The sequence below is a fragment of the Haliotis rufescens genome, unplaced genomic scaffold, assembly GCF_023055435.1.
Source record: "Haliotis rufescens isolate VD_foot unplaced genomic scaffold, xgHalRufe1.0.p SCAF_22, whole genome shotgun sequence".
Classification (NCBI taxonomy): Eukaryota; Metazoa; Mollusca; class Gastropoda; order Lepetellida; family Haliotidae; genus Haliotis; species Haliotis rufescens.
Genome location: NW_025963913.1, coordinates 4472729 through 4483429, shown reverse-complemented (window position 1 = coordinate 4483429; position 10701 = coordinate 4472729). Strand labels below are relative to the sequence as shown.

Sequence of the window (10701 nt, the reverse complement as noted above, 5' to 3'; positions counted from 1 at the left end):
TTCTTTTCAGTTATACCTATGTTGAACCAAAAGACCAGTCATGGGGAATACGGCATCCCAATGGGACATGGGATGGAATAATTAGAATGCTCATAGATGGGGTATTGATGAGATTCTCATGTCTTCATGTTGTTATTCTTAATATTCAAACTGTGACAATTTTTCATATGTTCGTTGAGGGAAAAGTGAAAAAGCACATAATTCTAGTCGAATGGTACCACATTGATGTATGAGTGTGCACGATGGTCGGTCTATGGTTATCTGCTGATCTGTAGCGTCAGACAATGACATTATCATTATTTACTTATATTTTTTCATTTAATGTTTCAGTTTTATATGTCAAAGTTTTGGCTATATCAGTAACCATAGTATTGAAAACTAAAATTGGGAAACATTCACATGGCGGAACTTTGTCATTAGACACCTGAAATGGACTGGAATTTCTTTTCCAGTAAATGAAATTTGAAACTGTCGGTTATGTTCGTCGGTATTTTATAAGCAATTAAAAATTGATGTCACATCAAGTACTTGTTTAGTTGAATGATACTATCAACAACAGCAGCATGATTTACTATGTCATTGACGCGGAGGTGGCACCCGCTTGGCGAACACCAGGCGTCATCTTTATAACTTAAAAGTGATTAGTTAGTTTCCATTCGGTTTGAACTCGCTTTCATTTCTCGTGACATACGGAATCCGCTATGACACTAACTGATTTAATTCACCTCTTGTGAATAACTTATCACACAGTTACACTTGCCAATGCACATGTATTCTCACTCAGAAACAAACATTAGTATCCATGGCCATGAACCATCTTTTCATGAACTTGTTTGCAGACTGCTGACCTATCTCCTATTCCATATGGTCTCTCCGACGAAAGATCTGTCTATTTGACATTTTTGTATCCAGTTGCCTCCCTTTACTCTGGTATAATCTACAAGAAACCTGCACCAAGAGTGAAGTGGGATGTTTTGCTGTACTGCTTCCAATGGCAGATATATGTGTGTGGCTTTGCTGTGCTAGTTTGGGTTGTTGCGCTGTTTCATACTTTAAAGAGGACCAGCGAGTGGCTGTTCTTCCAAAGAGACATGAAAAGAGACAATATATTCGTGGGGAAGACTGCAATCATCTTAAGAGTTCCATTCAAACAGGGTATGTATAAGAAAACCTAATTTATTCAACCATTGACTTACATGTATCAGTCAACTGCTACATATGGGGGTTCACACTTCAACTTATCAACAAAATATTGGCACTAAATATTAAAACAGATTGAGATAAAGGTGTCATATCATCTAACATAGAATAAATCTTCTTACATTCTAATTTATAAATAGAATATTTATTTTTTAACAAAATGAACATTTGTGTTAATATATATTCTGCAAAACTGAATTGGTCATTTCTACATGGTCAAGGTCACAGAGTATGACAACAGCTGCCACGGAGACAGGTTTGGTTTGGTGATGAGTCACGTTTTTAGCTTCGCCGTGCAGATGGTAGACGTCGTGTTTACAGGTGTCGCGGGGAACGTTATGCACGAAACTGCATACAGGAAGTTGACAGATTTGGGGGTGGTAGTGCGATGATGTGTACAGCCGTCTCTTACACTGGTAGAACAGACTTGGTGCAAGTTCTGGGGAATTAAACGGCACAACGTTACACGGATGAGATTCTTCGGCCACACGCCCTTCCCATTATGCAACAAGCGAACGTCATGGTCCAACAGACAACGCCCGACCTCACACGGCAAGACTGACAAAGAAACATGTCAGGTGACATCATGTATTGATGAGTGCATCTTTATATGTACCCACATTATGTTTATCAGGTATTATTATTGATCAATTACATATGTTGCAGGTTCATCTACATTACCATCCACAGACTCACAACGTATCCTGTTCAGTTTCTGGTGGTTATTTTGTATTATCATCACGTCTGTATACTCCGGTAACCTCACTGCCTATCTAGCTCTCGCCAAAGATAATCTTCCTTTCACGGGTTTGGGCGATGTACTCGACAGTGGGTATAACTTGGGAGTAGATACAGGAAGTCTTCAAGAATCAGTTTTTAAGGTATTTCGCATTATAATCTTTCAACAAGCCATTATTATTAACTTACAAAAAACACACTTTATGTATGTACATTTCCATGAAAACCTTGGATGATCATTAACAGATAGTGAAACATGCTTATAATGTAGTCGGAATTGTACAACAGGTTCTTTTGATTATGGAAATGTTTTGTGGCTTTATTTTATTGATCTACTTCATTCATAAGGAAGAGAATTGTTAAACTCTATTACAATTGGGGTGTTAGAAATATGTGTAGGAAATTCTACAGATATGACCACTCTTTCAGAATTCAAATATCTCCCTTTATAAACGACTGTGGCGGAAGATAAGAGAACACCAACCCGACAATATGACAGCTTTTGAAAATCAAATCTACAACAACGATCAACTGGAATCTGGTAGATTTGCCTGGATAACAATTTCGAGCAACATGAAGAAATATATGGCCGATAGATGTGACATTGTGGCATCGAAAGAGATATTTTTCCAGAGCTATGTTTCGTTTCTGCTCCCCAAGCAATCGGCCCTGGCCAGTTTGTTTGATCCTGAGTAAGTGGCTTTCCTTTAAATATTCGCACTTGTCACTGCTCACCTCTTCACATCGATATCATGGTTTGTGTGATGTCATGACAAATGGTTGAGAATTCCTGAATGCTAAATATTAACCTTTGATGAAAGTATTCACGTTATTACTTGTGCGAGCTCTCTTATCACAGATTGATTTATTATCTTATGATTAGTTTTGCCCCCACAAGTATTACAATCTGGAAGAAGGGTTAACTGGCCCGTCCAGCTTCACACACATAAAAACTAATGCCGCGGTTTCTATGAATAGTACTTAAATATTCTTTTCGTTCCCTTTCAGAATATTGTCCCTAGTTGAGCGGGGCCTATCCAAATATTGGTTTGATTTAGCCACATCAAACAGAAAGCAATGTCCGACTGAGAGACAGGAAACAATCCAAGTAAAAGATTTGTTCCTGGTGTGTGTAGTCTCTGGAATCGGGATAGCATTAGGAACTGTCATCTTACTGTTTGAGTATGCTATAAGTCGATACCACAGGGGAAGGGGCTGTACTTAAATGTAGTATTTTGTGTCCTCTGACTGCAAGAACAGGGAGCATTACATTTATAACCTGTAGCATAGAAAGTTAAAACTGGTTTGTCTCATTGAATACTTGAATGTAGCTTGTTCATTTACCTGACCCAAGAGGGAGCCCTACAAGTGCCGCTAAAGGTATAAATTGTATTAAGTGATATTAAGATTGGGATAACGGGACAAGTAACGTGTATGGGGTACTGGACGATTAAAATGGCTAAGCTTACTGGCATGGGTGGAAAGTTTGATGGTCTGCGTTACTGTAAATATGCTATGCTAATGTGTTGATGGTATGTGTAGTGTTGTATCATAATTTTCGGTTCAGGTTGTACATTTGTGTCCTTTGTGGTTAAAAAACTGGACGTTTGTATTGGTCGAGCTTCTTTCATCACAAACGAAAGTGTTTTGTTTGTGTGTTGTTAACGCGGCCACACTCAGCATTATTCCAGCTGTAGGGCTGCTGAAACTGAAGCGACAAAAGTTAAACAGTGTGCAAAGTCCAACCAATGGCGTCTCTCGAGTTTGCTGAAAACATTTTTATCTGAAGCAATGTTGAAATGTTGAAATGTTTTTTCACCAGAATCGTTTCAGTACTTGTTGTGAGTATTTGTACTTGTAGTGAGGAATATTTTCCTGTTGTCGGTGAAAATTGATAGCACAAATAAATCACGTTATATCAATAATAAGCATCTCATTCATCCAAATTGGCATGCATGGGTGTTAACAAAACCTTTTCAGGTATCTAGTTCAATAAAGCCTCAGATATCCATCCAACCGGTCAATAATATAGTCAAAGGTCACACAACACAAATTTTGGCCTTTGAATTGTTTATGACTAAATTATCACTTTGTCGAACATTGATTGATTTAGACCATTATGCTCAAGAAAAATTTAGTATATTGATGAAGTCATGAGTCGTTTATCAATGACTAAACCAGATCAAAGATGGAGTTTAGGTTGACCATTGACAAACATTGATTGGGCACCCGTGTGATTTGTACATTGTATATGAACCTACACCATGAGGTTGAAGTGTTGAATATCCTATGTTTATGTCGGATGGTAGCAGTATACATCATACATATACATTTATTAAGACATATTTCACTATTCATTCATATTTTCTGTGATATTTAACTAAAAACGTGAAGCATTAAAGTTATACATAATGCTTGAATGATTACATAAACACGATGCAGTATTTGGTCATGCAATAGTACTTGGACTCCCAATTGAAACTGGAAAATGAAAAAAAATACTTTTAACTGAAAGAAAATGTTCACTTTGTAAATCATTTGATTTAAGTTCCACTATCTTTTATCCGTCCACTATTTCAAAATGAGAGAAACAACAGCTGATTAGAAAATAGAGTTACATTTCACCAAATATGTACAAAATGTATTTGTTTTTTAGTAGTAAAAGATTAGGGAGCACTTATAGAAAATTATCAAAATTTTGTAAAATTATGATGCTGCTATTTGACCCTATCAATATGTCTCTTAACTGAACCCTTTATTTACTGTAGCCACTGCTCGGCTATATTGTATATGTGTATATAGTGATGTATATATTGATGTGTCAATGCTGTACCTCTAATGCCGCTGATAGCGGCCTGAGTGCAATAAAGTTCAGATAGTTCATGCAATTATGTTTGTTTGACTCCTTTGTTTACACAATTAATATACACTTCGAAAAAAGGAACGCAAAGCCAGATTTGTGTAAGGTATGAAAATACATTGATACGAGGAACCGTTCAAGGTATTGAGCCAAAATGTTGTGGAGAGAACACTTAGTGATTGTAGTCATCTCAGTTATCGGTACATAGGAAAAGTCCAAGGTAAAGGTCAGCTACCATCAATAACGTGTATGTCCCCAGTTGGAATCGATAGCGGCCTGACATCTCCTGCCCATGGAAGAGACGAGTATGCGAATCACATCCTGGGGAATGGTAGCCCACTCGACCTGCAGCGCAAAAGCCAACAGCTGCAACGTCTTGGGTTGTGGTTGAGGCCATACTCTGTGTTGACAACACCAATGCAGTCGTTGTTGACAATGTTGTCGATTCAATATGACGCGTCGAACAGGACGTCTTGCTCGTAGACCCGTTGCTCTTAAACGGTTTCTAGCGGTCTGCGCAGTCCGGGTATTTGGGATGCGGTTGAGGTGGCTCCTGGTCGTCCTTTCACGTAGGTGGGGCAGTCGGATGTAGCGATTTTATGCGGGGGTGGTTACTCTTGGTCATCCCGACCTCGGCCGATCATGTGTTGACGCATGTTGTTGAAACCGATCCCATAGCCTTGTGATGGTGCTGGGGGCTACATTGAAAACCCTGGCTACAGCTGATCGGGATTCGCCTGCCTGCAAGCGGCCTATGACCTTGTTTCTTTGCACTTCTGTTAATCTTGGCATGTTGTTGAACTGTCACTGTTCGATTGACGCAGATGCCTGGCAATCAAAAACTCTGCACTTTAATACCGTTCATAGAGCTGCTGCACGTGCAATACCTGCAGCTCCATGGCCCTTTTGTTAATGCACTGGGTGCGTTTTTCCGAATGGTACGTGTTTCCCGACTAATGGTTTGCATGTCCTTGTTGTGATAATTTTGATCCGGGAACTTTGTCACTGACACTATAACACATTAAACTTCTTCATTTTGCACCTCTTGGTTCGCTAATTTTGCTTTTATGGCCAAAAATATCCGTATTGCGTTTGTTTTTTAAGAGTATACTTCCGTCTGTACACACGTTATTTATTTCTAAAATACACTTCCCACAAGCTTACCTTTAAACTGCATAACCATTCGTGACTAACTCGTGACAAGCCGAATGTAGACTCGCGCCCATCTCGAAGGTTTCCCTATGAACACGAGAACTACTTCAAACAAGAACGATAACTCTTATTCTACCCGCGCGTAACAGTAAAATTGATGTAGGCGTTACAGCAACGCTCGCTTACTCCTGTTGTAAAAATATTGAACCTCTCTGATATAAATACAAATATATTCTTTTGTACAAACGTATATTTAGCAAGCCATTCATTCTCAGATGTTTATCTTTTATTTGCAAATTATTAATTTTAAAATAAGATATTAAAATTAGATGAAGAAAAGTGACGAAAGATTTAAGTAATTTCAACAATAATGGAAGTGGATTGTCTCAATATTTGTCAGTGCTAGCTGGTATGCATTAACTTTATAACCCAGAGCAATTTCCGACAAAGTCTTATCTCTAGATAGTTAATACAGGTTATCATTTGATACACAAACCAAACTCAGCTGAGCTGACAATTCTTAAATTTGTACTTTTGACATGGGCCATGAAACATATGAATTACCTGTGGAAATCTCAAAAGTTACATGTTCACTTCCCGAGTTCTAATATTTTTAGTACATCATATATTAAATGGAAACTTAGACATTTCCTTATATTTTTGTCGTCTTTATTGGAGTATGAGCTGTCATGGTCTGTCACAAACAAATTTGTAAATATTTCAAATACCAGTAGACTAGAATGTCCACAACACCACACACTCTACACTGAATACAGTAGTTTGGAAAGCCAAGACAAGTGGTGGCTCAAATGAACGGGTGTCGCAGTCAGTGGTGTAGTTTTCTGAAGGTAAACAATCACACGTGTACATTTAAATCTACATCGAACATGGCCCTACAAGTGACACCATCAATTAACATAACACAACTCTGTCCGACAATCTACATTTTCCCCAATTTATAGACAAATCGTATTCCCAAAATTAATTAAGTACCCATGTCCTGACGCGCCTTCTGATTGGCTTGCGCCGTTTCGACTCATGGCGGCCTTCAAGAAGGGGACGAGCCTTTGTTGCAGTTTACGGAAACATGCGAGTGGTGACGAATGGTTGGTTGGTTGGTTTTCTGTTTAACGCCGCACTCAGCAATAGTCCAGCCGTATGACGGCGGTCTTTAAATAATGGAGTCTGGACCCGACAATCCAGTGATTAATATCATGAGCATCGATCGACGCAATTGATTTGGTTTGTTGGTTTGTTGCTTGACGCCGCACTCAGCAATATTCCAGCTATATGACGGCGGTCTGTAAATAATCGAGTCTGGACAAGACAATCCAGTGATTGACGTCATGCGCATCGATCCACGCAATTGGGATACCATGACATGCATCAACCAAGTCAGCGAGTCTGACCACCCGATCCCGTTAGTCGCCTTTTACGACAAGCAAAGTCGCCTTTTACGGCAAGCATGGGTTGCTGAAGACCTATTCTACCCCGTATCTTCAGCCCGTCAATCCAATCGAATCTAATGAGTCCATCTCTTAAGACACCATTTTCAATAGTAATGTACAGTTATCTTTTACGACTTTGGAGTTTATCAGATACGTTAAGATGCTCAGACGTACACCCACTAATACCATTTTCGCGCAATGGCCTTGAAATGGGAGATGAATGTCCTGACTCGTTGAAGATGACTATTACCTCATGTGAAGAACATACATAACAACAACTGCACATTTTTTCCTCAACAAAACTGATATAAATCAAATAAGCGACCAATGTAATGAAGTGTACTTACTCCGAGTCAAAGTCAAGATGATCTAACAACACAGGTGAATCATTTAGACAATGATGCTGCGCACATGCTATGTGAAGCCGCTCGCAATACGTTCTGTTAGAGGAAGAAGCATACAACAGCACGAGTGAAGAGAACGAAACGTGAACCTCGGTTAACCCATAGATGTCCATACACGAGAGAACAATTTATTAAGGTAAAAAAATAAAATAATTTAAAAAAACCAAAAACATTATATAATCATTATCAATGTAAAACTTGAAATGGATGAACAAACATATTAAAACGTACAACAAGACAAGTGACATGTTGAGATATAGTCAGAAATTCTCGCCTGAAGAATTTTGTAAAGTTTTGAAGTTAGGGAGTGAGAATGACTGCATAAATACATCATATGTTTTGGATTTCTTTCTTTTCTTCTTTAAAATCATTGAATGAAACCTGTGACTCGGACAGTGATGCAACAGAAATGGGTATACCTTATGAATATAACAGCTCGATAGTGAATGAGCTCGAGGATATAACGTTTGAAGAAATATGTTGTGATATCAAAAGATTAAAGCGAAATAAGTCATCCGGTATTAACCTTATTGGAGTGAGTGAGGGTTTAACGCCGCTTTTAACAGACTATTCCAGTTATATCGCGGCGTGTCAGCTTAATGTGGGAGGAATGCTCGAAGTGATGCAGGTCTCAGACGTTTACCACTTCGGTGAAACCCACGAGCATGGGTATGGTGCTGACAAACCTAGAAACATAATCGGGATTCGAACCCACAATCATAGGTTTCTGGTATGCCCAACGGACGCAACTCTGCACAGCGAATCGCGGTGCCTTAGACGACTCGGCCACCCGTGCCCCCAACCTTATTGGAAATTTATACAAATCTACCAACACAAATTGAAAGAAATCCTACATATATTTTCAATAGTTATCCTTTTCATACACCTCATAGCAGCATGGTGCCATTTGGTCACATGACTACATCATTGTGACCAAACATCACAAATTGAAAGAAATAATACACTTATTTCAATAGTTAGCCTTAATAATGAGTTATTGGTAGTATACGTTGTAGCAGTATCACTCGGGGTACATGGAATTTTATGCGTCCCGCGTCAGGTTTTATGCCACGAACCGTGGTAGAACAGGTCTTCAGCAACCCATGCTTGCCATAAAAGGCGACTATGCTTGTTGTAGGAGGCGACTAACGGGATCGGGTGGTCAGGCTCGCTGAATTTGTTTGATGCATGTCATCGCATCCAATTGTGTGGATCGATGATCACGATGTCAATCAATGGATACATAGCTGGAATATTGCAAGCATGGGTTGCTGAAGACCTATTCGTTTCCGGATCGTCACTGGTCTCATCTCTACATAAATGTAACAATGTATGTAAAGCTGTCAGGTGTCAACATCTATCAAAATATTTTCATTGTGTATCAAGTTATTGTTCTGTTCATAGTTCCCATGTATGTATATAGGGTTTAATTAAATGGGCTTGAATGTCACATTCAATTTCACTTCTTTAGCGACCTGCATTCACTTCTATGTGGATGCTTGTACAAGTCCTGACTGAATACATCACTCAGACAATTATACTGACTCCTGTCTTTGTTATACCTTAAAGGGGCCGTCACACCATGACGTTCTGGTCAACGTTCTCTGAACATTTCAATCGTTCAATTTTTGAGCGTTCTAGAATGAGGATGACAAATCTGGCGTGTGATTAACGTGTGTCTAACGCATGACTAGCGTGTGATTAACGCACGAGAAGCGTGTAACAGCGACCAAGTAAGATACCCCTGAAAACCAATAGCTGACTAACGATAGCCGAACGCGTGCAACGCTCGGCGAACTTTAGTAAAACGTTCCACGAACGTTCTTAAACGTTCTTCAGCGTTTAAAATTAAACGTTGAAGAACGCTGGTCTCAGTGAGAACTTTTGTGCATGTTCAAAACTTTTTTTCCGGACCAGCGTTCTCCGCCGATTCCCGGCGATCACCGACGTTCACTAGCGTTCACACAACGCTCTTCTGGCGCTATCCCAGCGACCATGGGCGACTACCAACGTTTCCTCAAACGTCATAGAACGCTGACCAGAACGTCATGGTGTGACGGCCCCATTATTTGCCTTTTAGAACGTTGTTTGCACAAACATGGTACCAATGATATGTAATCAGATGTTCGTGATTGTAGTTCAAGTTAAACACGTAGATTGTCAAGTTAATCAATCTGTCTCTGAACTGTCCGGGAATATTTGATCAACATAATTCGACCAAACATTGACGAAAGTAAACGGTCGATCTCTAAATGTTCTGTATTGTTGGCAGTAAAGCAATATTGTCTTCAATGCTATTTCGTTTTCGGCTGGATTCTATGTAATCGGTAATAACTGTAAACGAGTGGATGACTTGTTTAATGCCGCGATCTGCAATGGCCATGCTGTATCACGGTGTTGTCTAGAGAAGAGTCCAGACCCGACATACCAGTGATGGAAATCATAAGCTACAACTACCGTTGACACGCAATGACCCAAGTCAAGTGAGAATGTTTCAACTGTGATTCTAGTGATCCACACCCGATCTCCTACCCCGTCGGGATTCCGGGTTCGAATAGGTTGCCAACAATCCTTGTTTGAGGCGACTAGTTCGATCGCGCGATAACGCGTGTTAAATGTTATCATAACAAATTCATTGACAAAACCCACACAAGGTAAAAAAGTGGTGGTGCAACAACTCAATCAACAATGTCAATTTCAGGTGTGACTACCACTTGCATTGATACAGGCGAGGTACCGGCGGCGCACTGAAGACAACAGATGGTTGAAAACAGATTGTTCCAAATGAGCTGGCGTTACTGGCTGGTTCTGAGTCTGTAGTAGGCGTCTGTCAGTCTTATCTCAGACATGTTCTAGGGAAGAGGTGTCTGGAGACACAACTGGCCGGTACAAAGATCTG

The 10701-nt window shown here is 39.7% G+C and overlaps 1 long non-coding RNA gene across 1 annotated transcript; it reads left to right on the top strand.

The window, feature by feature from the left end:
• Window positions 1–854: 854 nt before the first annotated feature.
• Window positions 855–2435, top strand: LOC125383197. The gene is made up of 3 exons (XR_007222686.1): window positions 855–1155; window positions 1867–2081; window positions 2368–2435. It is a non-coding gene; the product is annotated as an uncharacterized LOC125383197 (long non-coding RNA).
• The last annotated feature ends 8266 nt before the right edge of the window (window positions 2436–10701 follow it).